This window comes from Geotrypetes seraphini, chromosome 2, assembly GCF_902459505.1.
Source record: "Geotrypetes seraphini chromosome 2, aGeoSer1.1, whole genome shotgun sequence".
NCBI lineage: Eukaryota > Metazoa > Chordata > Amphibia > Gymnophiona > Dermophiidae > Geotrypetes > Geotrypetes seraphini.
In genome coordinates this window covers 331,924,656-331,951,349 of record NC_047085.1, presented here as the reverse complement: position 1 = coordinate 331,951,349, position 26,694 = coordinate 331,924,656, and the positions used below count along the sequence as shown (strand labels likewise).

General features: G+C 42.9%; 1 protein-coding gene across 5 annotated transcripts in view; it reads left to right on the top strand.

The window, feature by feature from the left end:
- ELMO1 (engulfment and cell motility 1) overlaps positions 1 to 26,694 on the top strand; it is a 668,619-nt gene that overhangs the window by 292,895 nt on the left and 349,030 nt on the right. The gene's annotated exons all lie outside the window — the stretch shown is intronic.

Genomic DNA, 26,694 nt, shown 5'->3' with positions numbered 1-26,694 from the left:
CCTGGGTCTTTCCTTACCTCAGCAGTAAAATGGCAGATTTTCTTCTTTTTTTTTGTTTTAAAGGCCATGAGCTACTGTTGCTGTTAGCCTGTGGCCATTTTTAAATTTACCACGAGAGCACTTAACTGCCATCCGTTTTGTTAGCAGTAAAGGCTTGCAAGGTATTCATGCACTAACCAGTTTAGCACATGGTAATTAATGTACATGTGCTCACTGGTTAGCTCAGGAATGCCTACCCTCTGCCAATGTTCCCTCTAATTTTTCATAGGCTGCGTGTGCAAAAAATTTCATCTGTGCACATTTTAAAGAAAAACTAAATTTGTGTGCACGATAAAAATGATCGCCAGAGGGCCCGGAGTTCAGTTATGGGCATTTATGGGCAGATCTTTGAGTTTAGTCTGAATTAACGAAAACACAATGTAATTTTAGTTACAATTTATATTAGTTACACTTTATGTAACATAAAGTCTCATTTCAATAAACATAAATTATGTTTCATTGAAATGTTTTATTGAGCGCTACCTATAAATAAGGTATCATTGTACTTTATACTTAAAATTTAGAAAATAACAGCAATTAAGTTTTCAAAGTTTTTCGCTGCGATCTTTCATATTTATCTAGTCCGAATAAATTCTGTCAAGATCTGTTGAGCCTCCATCTTGAAGGTGACTCTTAACACGCATCAGCATTTCCAAATGCTCTAAATTACATTACATTACATTACATTAGTGATTTCTATTCCGCCATTACCTTGCGGTTCAAGGCGGATTACATTCCAACTAAAAAACAGGAATTACATACAAATTAAAGGAGTAGAATAAGCGATGACATAGAATTTTTTAAGGTAATAAACATTGGATAAAGAGTTACCAAAGGGAAGTGGAGGTCTTTAGGAGGTAAGAATGTGGTGAAATTATGGGTATTAGATAGCATTTGATATGTAAAGCATTTGATAGGTAAAAGTGTTGTTAAGAGTAAGAGGTTTTAAGGGTGGGTGTGGTTAGGACTGTTTCAGGGCTTTCTTGAAGAGTATAGTTTTTATTTGTTTTCTGAAAATCTTGTAGTCTGGGGTGGTTAACAGTAGGTTGGAGATTTGGTTATCCATTCTTGCAGCTTGAGTGGCTAGGAGGCCGTCGTATTGTTTTGACCGTTTTACTTCCTTGATCGGGGGAGGTGTGAAAGGGGAGTGCGTTTTTCTATGTCTGGTTGAGGTTGCTTGGATGAGGCGATTGTTTAGGTAGGCTGGGCTGTTTCCATTTAGGGTTTTGAATATCATGCAGTAGAATTTAAATAATATTCTTTCTTGGATTGGTAGCCAGTGTGAGTTGATGTAGGCTTCTGTGATATGATCATGTTTCCTCAGTGAGTAGATGAGTCTCAGAGCAGTGTTTTGGATTGTTTGTAGTTGCTTGGTCATCGTGGCAGGGCAGGGGAGGTAGAGGATGTTGCAGTAGTCTAGCAATCCTAGGATTAGGGATTGCACTATGAGCTGGAATTGTGATCTTTCAAAGAATTTCCGGACTTGTCTCAGGTTTCTCATTATTGCAAAGGATTTCTGTATGGTTTTATTTATTTGCAGTTGCATAGTGCAGCATCTGTCTATTGTCACTCCTAGTAGTTTTATGGTGGTTTGGATTGGATAGTTGATTGAGTTAAGTTTTAAATTGGTTATAGTTGGGACTTTGTCATTTTCGAGGAGGATGAATTTAGTTTTATCTGGGTTGAGTTTTAGTTTGTGTTCTTTCATCCAGGTTGTAACTGTTTCTATTGTTTGGTGTATTATGTTTGTCATGGTGGTCTTTGGCTGATCATATGGTATGAGGATGGTGATGTCATCCGCATAACTATAGGTGGTAATGCCTAGGTTATCCAGGTATGCCCCGAGAGAGGCAGTGTATAGGTTGAAGAGGGTAGGGGATAGTGGGGATCCCTGTGGTACGCCGCAAGGGTTTGACCAAGGATCTGATTTTTCTTTGTTTGATTTTACTCTGTAGGTTCTGGATTTTAGGAAGCCTTCAAACCAAGAATATACTGTATCTGAGATACCTATTGCATCCAAGATTTGGAGAAGGATGTTATGATCAACTAGGTCGAATGCTGCAGTTAGGTCCAGTTGTATGAGAAGCATTTTTTTTCCTGTGCTGAGGTGTTGTCTGGCTGTGTCCATAAGGGAGCCCAGGAGTGTCTCTGTGCTGAAGTTAGTTCTGAATCCTGATTGCATGGGGTGGAGTAGGTTATGGTCATCTAGATAGTTTGTGAGGAGTTTGGCTACTAGGCCTTCTGTAATTTTGACATATAGCGGTATAGAGGCAATGGGTCTGAAGTTGGATGGTTGGTCTGTTGGTCCTTTTGGGTCTTTTTGAATTGGGGTGATGATAATTTCGCTGAAGTCAGTAGGGAAAAAGCCATCTGTGAGTGTTGTTTGTATCCATTGCAGAAGTAGAGTACGGAATTTTATACTGGAGGTGGTAAGGAGATATGCTGGGCAGTGGTTGAGGTCACAGGAGGCGTGGCTGTATTTTTTGTAGAGTTTATTGAATTCGGACCATTGTATGTTGGGGAATTGAGACCATGTTCTGTCCGCTGTAGTAGATTCTTTATCCGTGGGTTGGGTTGTGATTTCGTTTAGGTGGGATGGGGTAAAGTTGAGGGTGGCTCTGGCGTTAGTGATTTTGTTCTTGAAATAGTTTGCTAGAAGGGTGGCTGAGGGGGTTGGGTTGTTGTTAGTGGTCGTGTAGGGTTTGGTGTCCGTTAGGTCTTTTAATATTTTGAATAGTTTTTTGGTATCTTGGGTTTCTGTGCCTATTAGGTTTGTGTAGTGAGTTTTTCTCTTGTCTTTTAGTAGGATTTTATATTGTTTGTTAGTTTTTTTCCAGGCGGTTTTCGTTTGATCTAGGTTTGTTTTTCTCCATTTTCTTTCTAATCTTCTGCATTGTCTTTTAAGTTGGAGCAGATCATTGTCAAACCATTGGTCTGATCTTCTACTGGTTCTAGTTTTGGTTTGTAGAGGGGCTAGTTCGTCCTGGGTGTTGGTGGCTAGAGAATTCCAGTGAGAGATGAAGTCTTTTGGGTCGCAGTCCTGGAGTGTTTCATCTATTTTTTTCCAGAATACAGTTGGCTCGATATGTTTGCGTGAGGTGTATGTTGTTTTTTGGGATTTAGGTGTGGTTTTGTTCTTGGTCCAGTTAATGCTGAAATTGTAAGTGTAGTGGTCTGACCAGAGGGATGGGGACCAGGTTCCATTGGGTGTTTGAATTACTGGGGTGGTTGATTGGTGGGTCATGAAGGCTGCAATGTCTAGTTGATGTCCTTTTTCATGAGTGGTTTGTGGGTCTAGGATTTGGAAGGATAAGGCATTGAGAAATGCTAGACAGTTTTTTGCTGGTGTGGATTTTGGGTCTTCTAGGTGGAGGTTTAGGTCTCCTAGGATGAGGTTATATTCTGCTGTTAAGGAGTTTTGGTAGATGAAGTTTTCAAATTCAGGTCTCGTTGTGGTCCAATTTCCCGGGGTTATGTAACAGAGCATGCATGCTAGTGAGTTTTTTAGTGTGGGGCTTGTGAGATGACAGGCAAGGAAGTCCATTTGTGTGGTGGATGTTTTTTCTTGTATATTTAGGGTTAGGGAGTCTTTGAATATTATTGCTAGTCCTCCTCCTCTTTTTTTCTCTCTGCAGGTCACTGTTATTTTGTACCCCTGCGGGCATACCTCTGTTATTCTGGGGTCTGTGTCTGAGGTTAACCAGGTTTCTGTGAGGAAGAGACAGTCTAGGTTTTCGGTTTTTAACCAATTTTTTATATGTTCTGTTTTGGATCCTAAGGCTCTGATGTTTAGGTAGGCACACGTTAGAGTAGTAGTTTCTGTTTGATTCTTGTGGGTCGTTTCAGGGTAGATGAGTGTTTTGGGAGGAGGTTGAGGTTTGGTCTTGGGAGGAGTTGTTCTTTTTCTCCAGGTTGTGGTGATGGAATGTTGGGTGCTGGTCTGGTGGTTCGAGTTTCTTGTTAAGAAGGTTCTGCCGTTATGGAGTTGGAAATTGGTTACAGAGGAGCTTGTGGGTGTGGTGTATAAGTTGTTTGCTACTACTTTCCAGCTGGTGAAGAGGAGGATTATTATTAGGGTGGCTTGAGTATGTGTTTGAGTGGATAGCTTCATCTTTAGTGGCAGTTGGTGGGGGTCTGGACTGATTCTGAAAGTCGTTTGTCCTGTTGTTATTGGTGAGGGAGATAGATCTTGTTGTTTTGTGGTAGATGGGTTATGTTGTATATCTGATCAAATGATTGAACTGTTCGGGACTTCGGGGGGGGGGGGAGGCGGAGATTGGACTTCCACGCGGCCGGTGTTCCTACCCTGCGGCAGTCGATCCGGTTTTTATTTTCGTTGGGGCAGCTCCCGGTTTCAGTGGGGCTGCTCTGAAGGGAAGAGGCTGTGTGAGCTGCTCTGCAGGGGGCTTCGGGGGGCGGAGTTGGGCTCCCACGCGGCCCGAAGTTCCTTCCCTACGGCAGGGGTCTGTTTTTCGTTGGAGCAGCTCCCGGTTTCAGTGGGGCTGCTCTGAAGAGAAGAGGCTGTGTGAGCTGCTCTGCAGGGGGCTTCGGGGGGCGGAGTTGGGCTCCCACGCGGCCCGAAGTTCCTTCCCTACGGCAGGGGTCTGTTTTTCGTTGGAGCAGCTCCCGGTTTCAGTGGGGCTGCTCTGAAGAGAAGAGGCTGTGTGAGCTGCTCTGCAGGGGGCTTCGGGGGGCGGAGTTGGGCTCCCACGCGGCCCGAAGTTCCTTCCCTACGGCAGGGGTCTGTTTTTCGTTGGAGCAGCTCCCGGTTTCAGTGGGGCTGCTCTGAAGAGAAGAGGCTGTGTGAGCTGCTCTGCAGGGGGCTTCGGGGGGCGGAGTTGGGCTCCCACGCGGCCCGAAGTTCCTTCCCTACGGCAGGGGTCTGTTTTTCGTTGGAGCAGCTCCCGGTTTCAGTGGGGCTGCTCTGAAGAGAAGAGGCTGTGTGAGCTGCTCTGCAGGGGGCTTCGAGGGGCGGAGTTGGGCTCCCACGCGGCCCGAAGTTCCTTCCCTACGGCAGGGGTCTGTTTTTCGTTGGAGCAGCTCCCGGTTTTCAGTGGGGCTGCTCTGAAGAGAAGAGGCTGTGTGAGCTGCTCTGCAGGGGGCTTCGGGGGGCGGAGTTGGGCTCCCACGCGGCCCGAAGTTCCTTCCCTACGGCAGGGGTCTGTTTTTCGTTGGAGCAGCTCCCGGTTTCAGTGGGGCTGCTCTGAAGAGAAGAGGCTGTGTGAGCTGCTCTGCAGGGGGCTTCGGGGGGCGGAGTTGGGCTCCCACGCGGCCCGAAGTTCCTTCCCTACGGCAGGGGTCTGTTTTTCGTTGGAGCAGCTCCCGGTTTCAGTGGGGCTGCTCTGAAGAGAAGAGGCTGTGTGAGCTGCTCTGCAGGGGGCTTCGGGGGGCGGAGTTGGGCTCCCACGCGGCCCGAAGTTCCTTCCCTACGGCAGGGGTCTGTTTTTCGTTGGAGCAGCTCCCGGTTTCAGTGGGGCTGCTCTGAAGAGAAGAGGCTGTGTGAGCTGCTCTGCAGGGGGCTTCGGGGGGCGGAGTTGGGCTCCCACGCGGCCCGAAGTTCCTTCCCTACGGCAGGGGTCTGTTTTTCGTTGGAGCAGCTCCCGGTTTCAGTGGGGCTGCTCTGAAGAGAAGAGGCTGTGTGAGCTGCTCTGCAGGGGGCTTCGGGGGGCGGAGTTGGGCTCCCACGCGGCCCGAAGTTCCTTCCCTACGGCAGGGGTCTGTTTTTCGTTGGAGCAGCTCCCGGTTTCAGTGGGGCTGCTCTGAAGAGAAGAGGCTGTGTGAGCTGCTCTGCAGGGGGCTTCGGGGGGCGGAGTTGGGCTCCCACGCGGCCCGAAGTTCCTTCCCTACGGCAGGGGTCTGTTTTTCGTTGGAGCAGCTCCCGGTTTCAGTGGGGCTGCTCTGAAGAGAAGAGGCTGTGTGAGCTGCTCTGCAGGGGGCTTCGGGGGCGGAGTTGGGCTCCCACGCGGCCCGAAGTTCCTTCCCTACGGCAGGGGTCTGTTTTTCGTTGGAGCAGCTCCCGGTTTCAGTGGGGCTGTGTGAGCTGCTCTGCAGGGGGCTTCGGGGGCGGAGTTGGGCTCCCACGCGGCCCGAAGTTCCTTCCCTAAATGTAAACGATTCCTTTGTTTAGTCTTCAAATTGTTCATTAGACTAAAACCACACTCACAATCTGAACTAGATGCTGAATGTGGCACCAATGTCCATCAATTTTGCTAAATCTGCAAATTGATCATTCTGAAATGCAAATTTCGTCATATCTGGAAAGCTGTTTATCAGATTGCTTTTGATTTTTTCTGCAACAAGGAATTTAAAGTCATTGTATTACTGAATAATAACACTTTCCTCCGGAAGAAATTGTTTATATTTTAAACAAAGAGATCTGATATGTCCATTTCCGAAGTCAAAGTCGCATTGTGATATTGCTGTACAGTCAAAAGCAGACCATTCCTCAACTTCATTTTCAGGAAATCTTTCACCCAGATGCAAACATAGGATATTGATGAAGGTTAATATGGAATTAGTATCCACTGAAACTTTTTCTCCAGACCTCATCCTGTTGTCAAGAAGACTGTTGACTTTATCACTCCACTTAACCTTGTCGCCTAAGTATTGCATTCGAAGTTTTTTCAATTTACCCTGTGCAAGATGATAAGCTTCCAATGGTCTGCCTGCATCGTGTACAAAGTCTGCAGTTTTTTGGTTTGTTTGTTCAAGCTTCCAATGGTGTCATACCACGTTTTTGAAATGCCATGGTTAAGGAAGCCAGTTCTGATAAGACATCATTCAGAACTTCAAGTGTAATATGAAATTGTTCACTGTTCAGCTTCTTATAGCAGTACTTTGCAATAGGATCATTATCTTTGTCTTCTTCAAAATATTTTAACAGGGAATCATAATTTCGAATAATTGCTTTAAGTGCAAAGTGTCTAGATAACCAGCGCACTTCATTCAGAGGTCTGAAAGCAATTGATTCACATTCAGGTGCATCTGCTATTTCTTGAAATTTGCATCATTTAGTAGAAGACCGACAGAACACCGTGTACACAGTTCTCATTACAGTTTCTACTTCTTTCATCAATTTTACTTCTTTCCATGAATCAGAAAGTCCCAAATCTTCCCGATCTGCAACACAATGTTGCTGCACTAAATGTGGAATGTGCTGCAATACCATCTATTTTGCCTAACATAACAGAGGCACCATCAGAGGTGAACATAACCATTTTATTCAGGTCAAGTTCATGTTTCCTATAGAATTCCCTAATTGCTGTTACTATTGATGTAGCATCACATGCTTCCAACTGTAGCATCCCACCAAATGATGTCCTATACTCATTTGAATTGACTGGCCGATACTTAAAGTAGAATATTAAGTACTTGTTTAAAGTAGAATATTAAGTACTTGTTGACAGAAATGTCTGTGCTTTCATCAACAGTTAACATATGATACGTTGCTAATTTAATGTCTGCCATATGATCATCTTGCATGATGCCATTGATAATTCCAAGAAATTCAAACGCATAGTTTTTGCTTCTCCAGCTATCAGGTATACTAACATACTTCGCCATGTGCTCATTGATATCTTGAACAGAGAGCATTGAGATATTCATCTTAATGGCCAGCACAACACTGTCGACAAGAACCTTAATTTCATCAGGACTGGAACGCTTCTGTTCATTACTAATTTGCCTGTTTTCTTTTTTTGGTTGGGCTTTCAAGCAACATGTTAACCAGTCCCCCTCTTAAATTCAGATTTTTACTTCTGAGTTTCCTAATACTGTCGGTATGAGATTTACTTGATAGATGGCGTTTCAGAAAGTCCAGTTTCCAAACATCATCCCATATTTTTCCAGTAGTGAATTTTCCAGTTGCTTTGGTATCTTGACACTAACAACACACAACACCATCGTCTTCGTCATAGGTAAATATTTCACTCAGTTGAACATGCATTGTATTTCGAAATTCCGGTATCTCCATTTCAACAATTTCTTCAAGCCATTCAGACTTAAAAGCTGTTGCAGCTCTCTTGCGTTTTACACTTTTCACCATTCGCGGTTTAGACATTTTAAGAGTTATATCTGGTTGCAATTTAATAAATGAATACAGTTATACAACCGTAGTACCACGCTGCACACTACGATTCCACGAAATAAACAATATGGCGGAACTTCAGGAAGTCAAAGAATTGGAAGTGTTTCATATCCTATGGGCCATAGGCTATGGCCCTATGGGGCATGTGACGTGTCAAGTTCAACTGCCAAAGATAACGGAATCACGTTAATGACTTAAAATTTATATTATAGCGCTTCAATAAATGTGATAAATGGGAAACTGGAACAGCTGATCTTCTGCAACATTTCATTTTAGCAATGAAAATCATTTTAGGCAAAACTTTATTTTTTTGTGCACGCTATTTTAATTTTTGTGCGCGGGTTCGGCAAGTTGTGTGCGCGTGCACAAGTGCACAGCTTAGAGGGAACAGTGCCCTCTGCCCATGCCCCCTCCCTCCAATTTTTAATATATGTTTTAGTACATGTCTAGTGAAGATATATTTCAGAGCATGTTCCGCAGTACTCAATTTTTTTGCTGTGATAGGCATATGTTAGAGTCTGATGTGGCTTAGTAAAAGAGCCTCTCTTTCTTCTAAACCAGTTAAATTCTGCTCTGCAGTACTTTGCAATCTTTGATAAGAAGGAAGTTTTCCCCTAGAACAGAGCTTTCCAAATGGGGGTCACAAAATCTGCTGTTGGGGTTATAATCTGGGTGAGCTTTCCATAAATGCATCATTCTCCAGAGATAGGCAGGGAATATGCAGCCCCACTTGATGGTGAAGTCTCTGAGTCTAATGACATTGGTACTGTCCCCTAGCTTTCAGCTTACTGAGCATGTGCAGTATTGCCCTACTACTCGAGCCTCTCCCCTCTGCCTGTCAGTTTTTTTTCTGACCCGTTCCTGTACAATCACGGCTCTCCCCTTTCTCAGAGAAAAATATTAATAGGAAAAAAGAAAAAGTAGTTTTTAGTCAGGAAAGCCTTGGCTTTCTAGCCCTTAGGGCAATAATTACAAAGAAAAAAAACAAAGAGTGTGAAATTCTGACCTGTTTCTCATAGTTCTTTGGTGACAGGGAAACTGATATCTTCAACTGCCAGTTTTTTGCCTGTGACAACTAATTGTAAGTATTTTTGACTAGAACGACAATCGCTAAAAAAAAAAAAAAGACAGAGCGAAAACCTAACAAGACGTTCTTCAGAACAAGCACAGGTCTGTTGCCCTTATAGACTTGCCAGCCCCACTTTGGCAGTTAAGATGTCTACGCCTCCGATGTTGCTACAAACCACCACGGAGAAAATGCCGGTGAAGAAACAGCTGATTTTTATGGCTCCCTCCCTCAGGCCCTGCTTCGGAAGGGCAGAGTACATCCGCCAACGCTGACAAAAAAGTTTTAGCACTGTCGAGGCAGCAGAAGATTCCTTTGGCTCCCTCCCTTCAGGTCCCTACTTTGGTCTGGCGGGGGAGGGAAGTGCTGTTCCGCCTCAGCCGGGCTGATAACAATGTCCCAGCACTGGCAGCAACTCATATGAAGAAGAAGCTTCGCGCTGAAATAGTTAGCATACCGGCAAAGCAAAAGGTATTTTTGGCTCCCTCCCCTCAGGGCCCTGCTTCGGTTCCGGCGGGGGAGGGCAGCCTACATCCGCCAAGGCTCCGGCACGGCAGCAGAAGATTCCTTTTGGCTCCCTCCCCTCAAGGTTCTGATTCAGTCCAGCGGGGTAGGGAAGTGCCAGTCCACCTCAACTGGTTGCACCCCAGCATTGGCGGCAATCAATAATATGAGGCATCTCCCAGATCTCCCAGGTAAGTATTTGGACCTGACCATTGGTGCTTTCTGCAGCTAATAGGAAAGCCACATTGGGATGGTGGTTCCTGAGCAGGGACTCTGCAGGCCGCACCGTTGAGAAGATTTTATTGGGCCATGTTCTTCTTCACTTGTTCCCTCCCCTCGGGGCCCTATTTTGACTCCACAAGAGGAGGGAAACCTATCGCTGCAAGTTTAAAAAAAAAAGGGAAATCTATATATTATTAATACTTATAATATGATAATTATTAACTAAGTACCCTGAAGCTCCTGCTGCTGAATTGCTTTTTTATTTTCATTACGGTAGCAGCATACTAGATATGGAGTTCTAATTCATGAGTGGCAGTGGCTCTCTCTCTCTCTTTTTTATCTCATTGGGGAGATGCCACTGAATAAGCTGGTGGGTTCTAAATGTGGATGGAAATTAAAAATTAAAATTAAAAACCTGGACATTCTGCTCCCTCCCCTCAAGGTCCTGTTTTGGCCTGCCAGGTAAGGTGAATTATCCACAATGACCTTGACTCAACAGAGGTAGTCTCGGTTTTATGGTCCTCCTCCAAATCAAGTAGGTATTGCCTCGATCTACATCCTTGTCACTACCCTCATCAATGTGACTACCTCCCCCTATTCAGGACTGACAGTAGCTACTGCAGGGGATGCTCAAATCAGCTCTTCAGCTCATACCACCCTACCTTCTGTGGTTCCGGTGGCGTAGGAGGTGCTGTACCACAGTTCAGGAAAAGCCAGGCCACAGCACACGTAACCTGATTTATTTGCTAGTACTCTTCGGAGTCCAGATCCTGCACTTCCTTGGTGCTTTTTATCTTGCCAAACAGCATTAGCTTGCAGTATTCTCTTTCAACGCAAGTACAATATGTTGCTGTTCAATATATAATGTATGCATTTCCCTATCTTTAGTCCAATCTTTTTCAGAATGGTAAATGGATAGCAGTGCCTCAATACATAGAAAAAAAAAATCCAAACCCCAACTATGTTTTTTCTTTACCACAGCTTAGCCCATACCTCAAGAATAGGGCATGGCTACTGGATAGCTTCACTTTCTTTAGTTGCTCTATTCAGTTGGACACAGGGGTTGTTTCTTTCAAACTTCTCTACAGTGGCATACACTTTCTGTGCTTTCTTCGATATGGTTTATTCTTTTGGCAGGACATGCCTTTGACATTCTGAATTAATTTCAATTTGATCAACTTGCAATGTACTTCATTATCTTTCATCTCTTCTATTTACTACTTCAATTTGAGCCCTCAGCACTTTGGAGGTTTTTCCACACTTACATAGAAACATGATGGAAGATAAAGGCCAAATGGCCCATCCAGTCTGTCCATCCGCAGTAACCATTATCTCTTTCTCTCTCAGAGATCTCACGTGCCTATCCCAAACCCTTTTGAATTCAGACACACAGCTAATTTTTTCTATTTTTACATTAGTACGCTGGATCAGAGCACTTGTACCCTTGTTTCAGATCCAATTTCTAACACATGTTGCACTTCAACGGATTCTCATTGGTCACTGTGGTTGCTCACATCCCCATAGAGTTACCTTGGAGTTCCTTTCCCTTATTCAATCCTAGCGGACTTTCCATGCTTTTCATCTCTCTTACAGGGCCAGAAGATGCTATCTTTCCTGTGCACCTTACGTGCCACCAATCATATCTTCGAGAAACCATCTACATTTCATTCCCTCTTAGATCAACTGTGAGGCAGCTACCTTCTCCTCACGTCACATTTTTACATCCCTTCATTGTTAAATGAAGAGCCATGCTAAACTCTCAAACCTCAGACACTGCCAAGGGACAGTCTGCATACCTTCTGAATACTCAAATATATATTAAAACAAGAAAACAAAACAAAAACAACCCCAAACGAGTGGTTATTTGACATACACTTGAGAAAAAAATAAAAATTTCAGTTTCACAGGATATAACCTCACCTATCCTCCTCTGCACAGCTACGTCCCTTGCAGTCTACAAAATTTACCACAGGCTGCGCAGGTCCCTTAATATCTATATATCTATATCTTTAGCAATGAAGCGCATTAAGGATAACAGCTACTTCTGCACAGCGTACTATCTTGAACAATACTACAGCTGAGAACATAAGTTTCACCAGCCTTCTGCCATTTTATACCAACACATACTCTTATAAGCTTCTCAGGAACTGCTGAGATAACCTCATACCAGCTGATTTCGAGCTCATATTTAAGAGCATTGACACTGTCCCATCTCCATGGTGATTAGCTGGTAAACTACTTTAGTAACAGAGCCAGTTCCAAACAAGTTTTCTACACTGCCTATCTAATCTGATATTCTTTTTTATCTTTTTTTTATAATTCTTTATTGATTTTCCAAACTTCAATAGTGCAATACACAAAAATATCACATATAATGAGTCAATAAAGCACATTTAACTTACAAATATACATAACCAACCAACATAAACACAGAAGCATTAATTTTCCCAATAACCATACCCTATTTGAATTAGTAGTATTCTCCCACCCACCCCAAATGTAAATATTAAAAGACCAAATTAGAACAGAAATAGCCCCCCCCACCCCTTCCTGGATGTGTACAAAAATAAACAAAAACTGGCTCATATTCAAAGACCTACTATAGTGAAGTAATATAAGATCCTATCCATTCTTGACTACTGCAACATCATCTACCTGGGCATCCCACAAAAAACAATAAAAAAACTGAGATTAATACAAAACACCGCCGTTCGACTAATTTTCGGACTAAGAAAAAACGACCACATCAGCCCCTACTATAAAAAACTGCATTGGCTTCCAATTGAAGCGCGAATACTATTCAAATTTGCTTGCACCTGTTTCAAGCAAGCCTGGGGACTAGCACCCTCATATCTACAAACTCACTTCATCCTACACAACCCCACACGAGCGACCAGAAACAAAAATATCTTTGCATACCCAAAGATCACTGGCTGCAGATACAAATCATTTCTGGATAGAACCTTTAAGTTCCAAGCGAACAGACAGCAAGTTTGGCTGAAAAACTACATAAATAAACCTAATCAGTCTTACAGTGCATTCCGCAAATCGATCAAAACCGCCTTATTCGCAAAATTCACGGACTAAAACGGTCCCCCCCATCAATAGGACTCCCTCACTGTAAACGCCTTTCTTTCTCTAAAGATGCCCCTCACGTATTCAGATATTCGCTTTCCATAGAACTCCAACTCAATGGAAGTTCTAAAGAAATACTCAGACATTCATTACCAATTGAACTCCAAACTATACGTAACTTTCCCTTCTACAATATTGTATTATATTTAGACTCATTGTAGGATACTGTATTTAGACTTATGTATAGTATTATATTCAGACTTATGTATTGTATTGTATTCAGACTTATGTATTGTATTGTGTTCAGATTTCTGTATTATATTGTAGTTAGACTCGTACTATATGGTACTGTATTGTATACAGAATCATTGTATTGTATTGTATTGTATTGTATGTTGACTTATTGTATTGTATTGAGACCTCTTGTTATTCGCTGATTGTCCAGCCTTCTTACACTGTAAACCGCCTAGAAGTCGATTGACTATGGCGGTATAGAAAAATAAAGTTATTATTATTATTATGTCAATGGGCCCCAAACCAATTTAAATAAATTACTGTGCCCCAAACAGATTTGCCTACCAGAACGGGAAATGTGGACGATCAGAATTCTTCCAGTTTCGGGTAACCATCTGCATGGCTATTCCAGTCATGATAAGAAAAAGACAGCATTTATAATGATCCATTGGGGGCTTTACATGTAGTAATCAGACGTATGAGGCATACATCTAATATTCTAAGAACATCCAGTGCTAAAAAAAAATTGCCTGCAGAACCTTCAGGATGCTCCGCTATTTCCCTTAGAAGATCATTCCTCTCTTCTTTTTCAGTAGAACAGCCATTTCTTACATTCCAATCTCCGCAGTTTATTAAACATACTGACAAGTCCTCTCAGCTTACATGGGTACATTTATTCCATCCGGGTGCAAGTTCACAAACAGTTTTTCCTCTTTATTGTCCACTTGATTTCATTCTCTGAGATACTGGTCCCTTCGGTCTCCAATAAAAGACCCTCCTCCAGTGTGGGACCTACCATTAGGGGTAGATATCAAAGTCCAATTCCTTTCTAAATCTTTGGAATCTGTTTCCATTATGTTCTTTTCTGGGACATTAGTTTTGTCTCACTGCTTTCGACTTCACTTGAGGATGTAGTAAACTTCAAGCATGACTTACTTATTCTACTTATCTCATACATTTTTCCTACTAGAGTATTTTTTTTTTTTCGAACTCATCCCAGATTCTTTCCTACACTTGGTACAGATTTTCATCTACACCAATCTATTACTTTATCATCGTTGTTTCTTCCTTTGCATTCCTCTCCAGCAGACCAAGGTCTCCATGCTGTCCACTGCAGAGGAGCATTATGTTTTTACCTCTAGACTACTACTCAGTTTGCCAACCAAATCAGTTCTTCGTTTCCCCTACATCAGCTACTGAGGAACACAAGAAAACAAAAAACAATAAAATGCAATATGATAGAACAGAGAAAGAACTCTTTCTCTCCTCTCCGATAGTACGTTGTGTTAATTCGTGCTACCCCAGAGCACACCTGATCCCTCCTGTGTCAATTGTGGATCATGGAGAGCGACCTACAGCTTCTGCATGGCAAATTTTCATCTTAATTCTTATTCAGGAGCTTTTCTGAAGCTGCATTTTGGTCTACAGTGCATTCATTTTTGCTGCACAAGAGCTCATATTCAACCCCCTGGTGGGGCATCAACTACGAGCTACAGCGGCTCCAATAGCCAACTTGAAATTCACCCCAATCTAGGGTATTTCCAAATCAGCAACCTAGTCTTTAGTGCATAATTTTACAATGCAGTGCTGCTTGGACCACACTTTAGCTCCAGATATTTGCTTTTAACAATCAGTTTTATGTTTGAATTATAGACTGTTATCCTCCTCCCATATGCTTTTTCAGCTTGGGACTCACCTTCAAGTGGGGCTGCATATCCCCTGCCTGTCTCCGGAGAAAGCAAAGTTGTTTACCTGTAACAGGTGTTCTCCGTAGACAGCAGGGGAATACAGCCACACTTGCCCACCCTCCATCCCCTCGTCTCCTCTTCTAATGCTAGGAACAAAACTGATAGGCAGAGGGGAGGGGCTCAAGAGTAGGGCAATCCTGCACATGCTCAATAAGCTCATAGGCTTACTATAGCTAGGGGAGAGTACCGATATCATTAGGCTCAGTCAGAGACTTCACCATCAAGTGTGGCTGCATTCCCCTGCTGTCTACGGAGAACATCTTACAGGTAAGCAACTTTGCTTTTTGTTACTCTGGGGGGAAGAGGCAGGGTGGATGGAATCATCACATTTGATTGTGATCGTGGTGTAGTGGCCACAAAGATAGGTAAGCAGCAGGGTGGATTTGATTTAAATCAGGATTTAAATCACTAGTCAGAAAGACTTGATTTAAAACATGCCTGTGACATTATGGATTGATTTACCAAAAAATTTAATCATTGAATGAATATACATAATTAAAAACTAATCCTTATTTCATGATGATTAACTTTTGTACAATGTTTCTTAAATATAAAATTATCTTTAGATAGAGTTTCTATCAAAAAAAGCATTAAAAAAATTCCAATTTAAATAAAAAAAATTTATTTTAAAAAAATTCATTCATTTTTTTTTTTTTTTAATTATTATTATTCACCCTGGTAAGCACTGCTCTAGTTACTTACTGCCAAAACAGCATTCAGAGGTTTTCAAACCCCCATCTGAAGTTTCTGCAATAACCTGTAAATTGGTATTTTATTCACTTTGCAATCTGTTAATACAGGTTTTGAGATAAGCATAGAAACATGATGGCTGATAAAGGCCGAGTGGCCCATCTGATCTGCCCATCCATAGTATCCACTATCTTCTCCTCTACCTAAAAGATCCCACATGCTTGTCCCATGCTTTTTTTAATTTTTATTGATTTTTTTAAGCATATAAAAAGTGCAACAAATATACATTCAAAAATTCAATAAACAGCACTTACATACTTGCAAATTACTGAAACAATTTACCCATCCCTCCCCCCATTCCTGGATGCATGTGGAACTAAGATCAAATCTGGTAGGTGAATACTATTAATTAAGGTGTTTAACAAATGACTCCAATAGACTCCAAATTTCTTTAAAATTCCTAATTTTCCCAGATTGCTCCGCTAACATTCTTTCATAACGGTAATATAAACAAATTGTTTCCCACCAAAAAGTAAAATTCAGTCTATCCCAATTTTTCCAATTTCTTGTGATTAGTTTTATGGCTACCCCAGTCATTATAAGAAGAAGTCTATCTTTATTTTTGTCAATTGGACTTTTAGGTTTCAACGATGTCCCAAATAAAATCACATCATATGACAACAAAAAGTGAAGTTAGAGAAGGTGCCATCCACTAAGGAATTTAGCAGGACAACAGCAAGATTAATTTGGATTCAGGAGAAAGATAGTGCCTCTTATAATAAATAAGACTATCAGATAAACAATACAGAAAATGGAAGAGGGGAAAGGTTAATTGAAGAATTGTACCTGAGAAGTACCATAAACAATGTAAAATTTTCCCACAAAATCACACATTTATACGGGTATCTTAATTGAACTTTACCCCCCAAATTTACAATCTGTTTTCTAAATTGAAGAAGCTTGCTTTCTCCTGGAATTAGTCCATTTAGAAACATCAGGAAACATTGATATTCTCCAAGGACAAGTAGACTAGAGAATGACATGGGGAAAAATTCTGTCCCCGTCACTGGACCACCATCTCCTTCACCGCCCCATCCCTGCCATCCCCTTCACCGCCCCATCCCCGAACCCACCATTCCCTTCACCGCTCCGTCCCCGCAGCATCCACCCTTCCCTCTCGCCACCTCACCTCCTTTCAGCATCCCGAGAATCTCCCTCCCTCCCCCTTACCTTCGCGGTGTAAAGAAACTTAAGTGAGGGAAGGCGTGCGGTCACCGATCAAGCGTGGCTCCTTCCCTCCCTCCCTCCAGCCAAATCTATCTCCCTCCCTCCCCCTTACCTTCGGCGCTTTAGAAAAGAAACTGATGCCGGTGAAGCCTGCCTGTGCCGCCCTGCAGTCGCGCGTGTGTGGGCGAAAGCTTCTCCTCTGACAATTGTCATTTTATAAATACAAATAAAACAGAGCAAGGTTCAACAAAACCCATCTCCCCTCCCTTTACAAATAGCCCCTTCAGTATTGTGAAAACTGAACAAACCAAATTACTACAGAATGCTACACAGAAAAATCAAGCTAACAGAATACATTAGTCACACATGGCAAAAATAATGTTAGGGGAGTCAGAGAGAGAGCCCTAAGCCAGCTGGAAGCTAAAGAAGCACAGCCTGGACTTTGCAGTCCCCAGTTATGCCTAATACCAGCTCTAGCAGGATACATATTTCAAATCTGAAATATTCTAATCACACCTATATTCTGACCCCACCCATCCTCAAGAGAGGTGATATTTCAACCTGAGAGTCTCTCATTCACAGGTTTTGTAAAGGAAATGGTTTTAGCCACCCCATTTATTTTGGAGGAGGAGGAGCCTATGGCAGAGATGTTATCTGACCTGGACTATGAATCTTCTCCCAAAGGAAGGGGTCACAGATCTGTTATACCCTATCCTTAAGGAAGCGCTTGAGTAGAATTTGGGAATCTCCCTTCTTAGTGCAGGTTGTACCAAAGGTGATGAATACTCAGTATTGTATCTGGAAGGCTCCTGGATTTGAGAGAATGCAATTGCCTCACCACTTCCTAGTAGTCAAATCTGCCTTCAAATAACCAGAAGTTCCAGGACTCAAGCCTTATCTCCTCCAGGTAGAGAGGGTCAGATCCTGGACTTGTTTGGGAGGAAACTTTATCAGGTCTCGATGCTCATGAATCAAATCCAGATCTACCAGCTATACATAAGCATATACTTGAAGTCTGGTGTTTAGTAAGCTTGGTCTTGTGGACTCTCTCCCTCAGGAACAGGCCATTGAGCTTCACCAGATGGCCAAAGAGCAGCTGCAGTGCAGGACATATCTGACCAGGGCAATTATGACACCTTTGATATTGCATCCAGTTTGTCTGCTATGAATGTGGACTCTCATGGCTGCACATCTCTGACCTGGAACCAGCAGTTCAAGAGAGGTTAGCAGGCATACCATGATGAGGAGATAATCTTTTTGGGGACAAGCTGGAGGAGGTCGTGGCCCTCATCAAGCAACATACTGACACCATTCAGTCCTTCTCTCGGAAGCCTCCATCTATGTCGTCCTCTAATAGGAGGTTCTCGAGTGTGCCTAGTTGGTGAACCCATTACCATTAAAGATATAAGTTTCCACCGTCTTGAAGTCCTAGCACTAAAGTTTTTGTCCATGTTAGTCCCATCCACAGAAGAACCAGCTGGTTCTACAATCAAAGCAAGGGACAAGCTTTTCACTGGCCCAGGAGAGCATAGCCTTCTGTTGGGAGGGAGGCTGGCTAAATTTTTCCAACAAAGGTTGTCCTTTATAACCACCAACCAGTGCAATTTAAACTTTGAATTTTCCTTCAACTTATTTGCTCCCCAGAGTTAAACATGTCAGCATTGCTATACTTGGACAGACTGACAGTCCATCAAGCCCAGTATCCTGTTTGTAACAGTGGCCAATCCTGATCACAAGTACTTGATAAGATCCTAAAAGGGTAAAACAGACTTTGTTGCTCATCCCAGGAATAAGTAGTAGATTTCCCAAGTCTACCTTACTAATGGTTTATAGACTTTTCTTTTAGGAACTTCTTTTAGAAACTTTTCTTATAGGAATCTTGTTGAAAAGAAGACTTAGGTCCTTGATAGCAAGGCCTATTTATAGTTCCTTCTGATTGAGAAATGATGAATCTAGCCCTGTCCAGCCTCTATTGCATCCCATTATAAGCTGGGGTTAATTTAGGAGCAGGGATTCCAGAATATTTCTCTCCATGGATATGGAGGACACACTTCTGATGCTCCTGATTTAGACAATTCAACCAGTAAGTACAGTACTCTGATTTTGCCAGTGCTAGTGGATTAAATAAAAATTTCAAGATGAAAATGTCATCTGCCCAGTCTTGCATTGGTTTTCCACGCTAACTTGGGTTCTAAGAAATGAATGTTTGTTTCCTGCTTTTGTGATTTGGAATGTAGTCAGTTTAAGAGGGTGTATAAAGCCATGGAAAACATTGTATTGATTCTATTGTGTTCACTGAATTGCTTTGGCTGCCCTTCAATACCAGGACCAACCTCCTCTAAAATGTAAAGGAGTCTGTGATTGTTGCTTGCACTTTTTCATGATGATGGATTAAACTAATTTTTATAAGGAAAAGGCAGCAGTATAACAGCTCTTTGTCTGAAACTCCTTAGGGAACTTCAAATGCATGATGGAGTTGAAAGAACTCAGCATCCAGTTCACTAGGTTTTTATGTTCTTCTGAAACACATAATCTTGTATATTAAAATTGTTTTGCAATCTACCCAGTGGGATGAGCCAAAGGAAGTTAATTATAAGGAGTTTGTTTGTACAGTGTCAGTTCAGTTTTTACCAAATGTGGATGCTAGCAATCAAGTATTTCCTGAAATTTATTTAAGGTTTGCTTTGCAGACATGTATTGCTACTGTCCTTAATCGGAGCGGCAAAAAGAAAACACTGTGGATTATATTCTGCTAAATTTGATTGACAGAAAAGTACAATAAAATTATGCAAAGAATATGTCTGTAATGGACAAAATCAAACATCTCAGAACAGATCCAATACTATATATTATATATATATATATAGTATTGGATCTGTTCTGAGATGTTTTGATTTTGGTCCCAAAATCTCAGTTTATATTCGAGTATATGGTAGAAAAATAACTGTGAGCAGAAGGCTGGAGAAGCTGCTTGTGTCGGCAAAGATTGTAAGAGGTATGGGGGTGAGAAGGGAGGGTGCGAGTGGGGAGGGGGGTTTGTATGGAAGGAGCGAGTGTCACAGAGGAGGCGCAGAGGGGCACCTCCCACCCTCGCTTCACCACTGTTTACACAATAGCATTTACACCTGTTTCTGAGCAACCATGCTTATTTGCGATCTTGGGATAGCCACAATTTCTGCTGCATTTATAAAAGCACATAGTTGCCTAACTCGTACCTTTATAGAATAGGTTAAAATAGGAATTTTCTTCACTTCAAAGCTAGGTGCTCTGTTATAAAGTTACCCTCCAATAGCCTATGTTTTTATTTTTAATTTTTTGGAATTAAGAAGAAATAGCACTTAAGGCCTGACTTGCTAAGGATTGTTGCTCTTTCTAACCTCGCAATCTGTTGAAAATGTAAGGGGATGAAAATGTCTGTCTGTAAAATAATACTCAGAAAACAATGGAGCAGGACCAAATTTCATATGCATTTCTGTGGGAGAGGGCATTCCAGAACTTGCTCAAAGAAACATTGAAACAGAACTGTTAGGGCATTGCTATTTTCAAACTGCCTATCCCCTCTCCTTTCCTTCCCAAGTCATAGACAGAGCCAACACAGATACATTTGTTAGAAGAATTTCCATTATTACATTACATTAGTGACTTTTATTCCGCTATTACCTAGCGGTTCAAGGTGGATTACAAAAGATGTTATCTGGACAATTCCAGAAGAGTTACATGGTTGTGCGGGTTAATTTGGTATATATCTGAATATGGTTTTGTCCTTATGGCTGAATTAGTCTAAAGAAATGTATGTCTTATTGGACTAGCTAGGTATCTTACCTGAAGAATAGATGTTTATAGCAATATTTTTATCTATCCTCTGTACAGGTTATTGCAGTTTGTCATTTTACTTTCAATTATAAACAGCCCTTCATTCTAATACTTGAATCTGTGTAGAAAATGCATATGCAGGACAGACCTTTATTTTATTTACTTTTGCTGTGGGAATAAGGGTTTTTTGTAAAGCCATGTGTATGCTGCATAATAAAATGGTATAATCTGTCATGCCAAATGAGGATGATAAATGAAATGAACACAATAGATTGACGACCTCTACTCAATAAGATTCTAATTTCATTAACCAATGTGCCTAGGAGAATTGTGGTACTGACTCCCTTTTGAAAGCTTTACTGTGAAGGGTGCAATGTCATTGTAATCATCCAGATCTATTAGTTGAATGGCTATTAAAGCCTCCAGCATGTTTGAAAATACCTGGATGCTTGCAATTGGTCTAATTAGAAAGATCATATTCCCCCAAACTGGATTTTTAAGAATGGGCATTAATAAAATATCTTAAGTAAAGGAAATTGACTTGACATTAATGGGTTTTTAAAAATCAAAATATGAAACTAAAGTATAAAAGATGGAAGAGGTTTTATTTTAGTAAATATATGGGAAACAGTCTAGTTCAATGCTACATAAGAGTGGGAGAAAGCCCCCTATGTAAATAAAATCAGTCAATAAAAAGTAGGGGTAGAGGGATGGTTCTTCCTGGGATCTTTATTCAGAAGTTAAGGAATAGGATAGGTCTCATGACTCAACATGGCCAGGGTTTTAGTGCCAATAAGATACCTTCCTCAGGAGTTCAAGACTATCTTATATCAATGTATAATTATATCCTATTAGGAATTTGCTTTACCATTGAAACTCAGTTGTCATATCAAAGCATTCTCCTGCAGCAGAAGGAAAAAGAAACAATATAATACTTATATTGTGCTCACAAAATATAACTCAGTCACCACTTCAAAGTGTTCTCTGCTGTTGCAATGGCATCCCTCATAGCACTATATTAAATATCACTGTTACCAATCCTATGAAACAGTCCCTAAATATTTTATAAAACCATGTCATGTAACCATCTATTCCTGAGGCCTTACTCTCCTTCAAAGACTTCTTGAATATGACCCTATCCAGCATTTTCCTTTGATCCTTCTCTCCTGCACCTGTCTTCCCCATACTTCAGATAGTTTTTCATAGGACACTGTATAAACTGTCTGTATATCTGCTGCTCTCAGGTCCCCTTCCCTTCAAGTGTTCTTTATTTTTATCTATTTCTTTATTTTATCTATTGACTCTACTGTATATCTTCACTTCAAACTTATTGTAACATATTCATCTCTTACAATTCCGTTGCTCAAAATACTGCCGTTTAAGCTGATCTAGCTTATAGGCTACGGCGTTGCATCTAACTCTCACAGTGTAGTGGTTTCTGAACCTTAAACAAAAAGGAACCTGAGTAAATATATAACATGATCTGTAAGTTATTATCCCATGAAGAAAGCCAAGCATATAGAACAGAGGGGAATCAAAAGCAGGCATACGAGGGGGACAAAGTTCAATCAATTCTATATTGTAAAGTTTAAGTTCGCTTGCCTCTGCTTTAAACTACTATACGGACTAGCCCCTAAATACATAACTGATCTTTTCTCCTTCTCAGCCAACAGACACAAGAGAAGCTCACACTCGAACTTCATTTCCCCACCAGTTAGAGGATATAAACTGAAAAAACACCATGAACACCTTCTCTCACATCAGGCAGTATTATGGGGTAAAGATCTAGAACAATTGCTTTCGCCCACTACTTATGAGGAATTCGGGAAGCGCCTAAAAACATATCTGTTCCTGAAGTATCTAGACAGCTGACCCGTACATCTCTTTCTCCTCAATAACGGTTCTCTTGACCTATTAACCAATTTCTTTCACCTCTTTTAAATTCAATCAATTTGTACCTTCTTTTATACTTTTGTAAACGGCATAGAACTTCACAGTACTGTGGTATATAAACTGTTATTATTATTATTATTATTATTATGGGAATGTTCACACATGACACAGCACAGACTGTGTTTCGGCAGAAAGCCTTCATCAGGAGTCCGACCCAATGTGTCAAATATCCACAACAAACACCTTTTAAAAAAGTTTGATGTGGATATTTGCTTCATTGGGTTGGACTCCTGATGAAAGCTTTCTGCCGAAACACTCTGTGTTGAGTCCCATGTGAACATTTCCACCATAAAGAATTGATTGAACTTTGCCCCCCTCGTATGCCTGCTTTTGATTCCCCCTCTATTCTGTCTTTAAATTATCAATGTTTATTATACTTGATATACTGCCTTAGTTACAGCACAGTTCAATGCGGTTTACAATAAATTACATAAAATAAAACATAAAAAAGGAATGCCATTGAGATAGGATAGTACACTACTTTCATACAGAAACATAAAACCTTTCATAGTCCACCACTGCAAAACATATTCTCTACTAATTTGCTAGATTAAGAGAGAGCACATTCAAAGAGGTGAGTCTTCAAAAGTACTTGAAACCAAGAATATGAAGATTCCAAGTGAAAACTAGTCGGTAGCAGGGGCAATTGCAAAAATTCTTAGTTCCTGGTTCTCTCCCATTTTGTTTTTGAGGGATGAGAAATCACTAGTCTATTGTCTAATAGAGGTCGAAGAACCTGTGATGAAGAATATGGAATAATTAAAGATGTCAGATAGTCCGGAACACCCGAGTATAATGTTTTATCCCAGGACAAGCAGGCAGCATATTCTTAACGTATGGGTGACGTCACCGACGGAGCCCCGGTACGGACCTTTTTAACTAGAAAGTTCTAGTTGGCCGCACCGCGCATGCGCGGGTGCCTTCCCGCCCGACGGAGGAGTGCGTGGTCTCCAGTTTCTTCATTTCCGCGGAGCGAAGAAGACGCATGTGCTTTTCAACGGCCGTTGAAAACTCTCAATTTGCCTTCCCGCTCGCGATTTTTGATCCAATTTTGGTTCTATTTTTGTCTTTCGACTTCATTCTTCAAAAAAAAAAAATAATAATAATTATTTTCGTGTCTTTTTCCTTATTTTTGCAGCCGGCCCCGGCGGGGCCTGTTGTAATCATCCAAGCCTCCGGGTTTGATTTCGCGGAGGCCGTGTTTCCCTTCATGCCCCCTCAACCGGGCTTCAAGAAGTGCCAGCGGTGTGCACGCCCGATCTCTTTAACTGACCCACACAACTGGTGCCTTCAGTGTTTGGGTCCAGAGCATCGGGCTGACACCTGCACCCGCTGTGCTACTCTCAAGAAACGCACTCTTAAGAACCGGCAAATACAGCAAAATATTCTTTTCGGTACCGGTTCTACCATGGATCAGGCCCCGATGTCGACGGCACCGCCTAAATCGGCACCGACCACATCGACACCGCCTGATCCTCCTTCGGGGTCGATAGCGCCAGGTAAGCCGGCTAAGAAGCCTTCCACTTCCCTTGAGCGACCTCCAGCTACAGCGGTGACCCCGGTTCTTCCAACGTCCCACCGCTCCCGTAAACGCTCCGCTCCGATCACAGTGAGTGCCTCGTCATCGGCCTCCTCATCGCCGGAGCGTCGAGCAGCACCTATGGTACCGAAGAAATCTAAAGCGGTACCGGTGCCCCCATTGGAGGACCGAATCTCGGCCATCCTCCAGGACAAGCTTCAGGAGCAGCTACAGAAGCAACTCCAACAGCTCCTTCCAACCTTACTGGCACCGCTCCTTCCGGTACCGGTCCAACCCGAGCTTCGCACCGCTCCACCGGTATCCACCCCCTCGGTACCGTTGAACACATCCATGCCGGTCTTATCTGCTCAGCCTGCACTTCAGACTTGCTCGGCAGAGGACCCTTCCCAGGCCCCAGATCGACGCCGGTCGTCTCGGGATCGGGATCGGCACCATTCCTCCAGGGACAGAGATCGACGCCGGTCTTCATCCCCCGGCACCGTATCCATGCGATCTGGCAAGTCCCTTTCTAAAACCCGCCACACTGAACCGGCTATCAGGGACCCAGACCTATGGGAACAATCCCCACTCGGTACCGAGGAGGATGCCTCTTCTACAGATGAGGAACCCTCCATGGCTGAAACCACTTCTAAGCCTGAGCAATCCTCCTTCACGAAGTTCCTTCGGGAGATGTCAGCGGCTCTCTCCATCCCCCTTGAGTCCGACTCTAAGAAGTCCCAGGCCTTTTTAGAAGCTTTGGACTTCGACCAACCTCCCAAGGAGTTTCTTAAACTTCCTGTACATGATATCCTCCGGGAAACATTTTATAAAAATTTGGAGACTCCATTGACTGTTCCAGGTGCCCCTAAAAAACTGGACAGCTTATACCGGGTCATCCCTATTCCGGGATTTGACAAACCCCAATTGCCCCATGAGAGCCTCCTTGTAGAGTCCACTCTCAAAAAATCTCAAGGCTCCAGCGTTTATGCCTCCACCCCTCCTGGCAGAGAGGGAAAGACAATGGACAAATTTGGAAAGCGCCTGTACCAGAATGCCATGCTGGCTAACAGAGCCAACAATTACACCTTTCATTTTTCATTTTATATGAAACACCTGGTCCAACAACTTTCTGCTCTAGAAAAATATATACCTGAGCGTAAGGTCCCACTCTTCCAACAGCAGATTTCCAACCTCCTTCAGCTCAGAAAGTTTATGGTGCGCTCGATTTACGACTCCTTCGAGCTTACTTCACGAGCCTCCGCACTGGCTGTGGCCATGCGACGCCTAGCCTGGCTGAGGGTGTCTGACCTTGATGTAAACCACCAGGACCGTCTCGCCAACGCGCCCTGTCTTGGTGACGAACTTTTTGGGGAGTCTCTTGATACCACAACACAAAAACTTTTGGCTCATGAGACCAGATGGGACACCCTCATTAAACCCAAAAAGAAAACTCCACCGGCACGACCATACAGGCCTCAGTCCTCTTATCAACGTCGATTCTCTGCCAGGCCGCTGAATCCTCCTCAGCAGCAATCTCGCCGTCCTCGCCAACAACAGCACACTCAGGCTCGCTCTCAGTCTCACCAGGCGACCAAGCCTCTCCCTCAGACTAAACCTCCTCAGCCCTTTTGACTCCTTTCTCCAGGGCATAGCCAGTCTCCACCCTTCGATGCCTCTTCCTCAACCTATCGGAGGCCGCCTCACCATCTTTCTCCAACGCTGGGAGGCCATCACATCAGACCTGTGGGTTCTCAACATCATCCGCCACGGATACTCACTAAGGTTCCAGACTCTTCCCATAGATCATCCTCCCGTAGAGTCTGCTTCTCACTCCTCCCAAACTCCTCTCCTCCTCAGGGAGGTCCAATCCCTCCTCCTCCTCAATGCCATCGAAGAAGTTCCTCCAGACCAAAGGGGTCAGGGATTTTACTCCCGCTACTTCCTGGTACCCAAGAAAACGGGAGATCTTCGTCCCATCTTAGACCTCAGGAACCTCAACAAGTGTTTGGTCAAAGAAAAGTTCAGAATGCTCTCCCTGGCCACGCTTTATCCTCTTCTATCTCAACACGACTGGCTATGTTCCCTGGACCTCAAGGAGGCCTACACTCACATCCCAATCCATCAGGCTTCGCGTCGCTACCTCCGATTCCAGATACAAAATCACCACTATCAGTACAAGGTGCTGCCCTTTGGTCTCGCATCATCACCCAGGGTGTTCACCAAGTGCCTGATTGTGGTAGCGGCTTTTCTCAGGTCCCACAACCTACAAGTGTTCCCATACTTGGACGATTGGTTGGTGAAAGCACCTACATCTCCGCTTGTGCTGCAAGCCACTCATCAAACCATCTCTTTCCTCCATCTCTTGGGGTTCGAGATCAATTATCCCAAGTCACATCTGCTTCCTACGCAGCGCCTGCAGTTCATCGGAGCAGTTCTCGATACCAATCAGATGAGGGCGTTCCTTCCTGCCGACCGGCACCGGACGCTACTTCACCTTTGCCGGCAGGTGCTCCTTCAT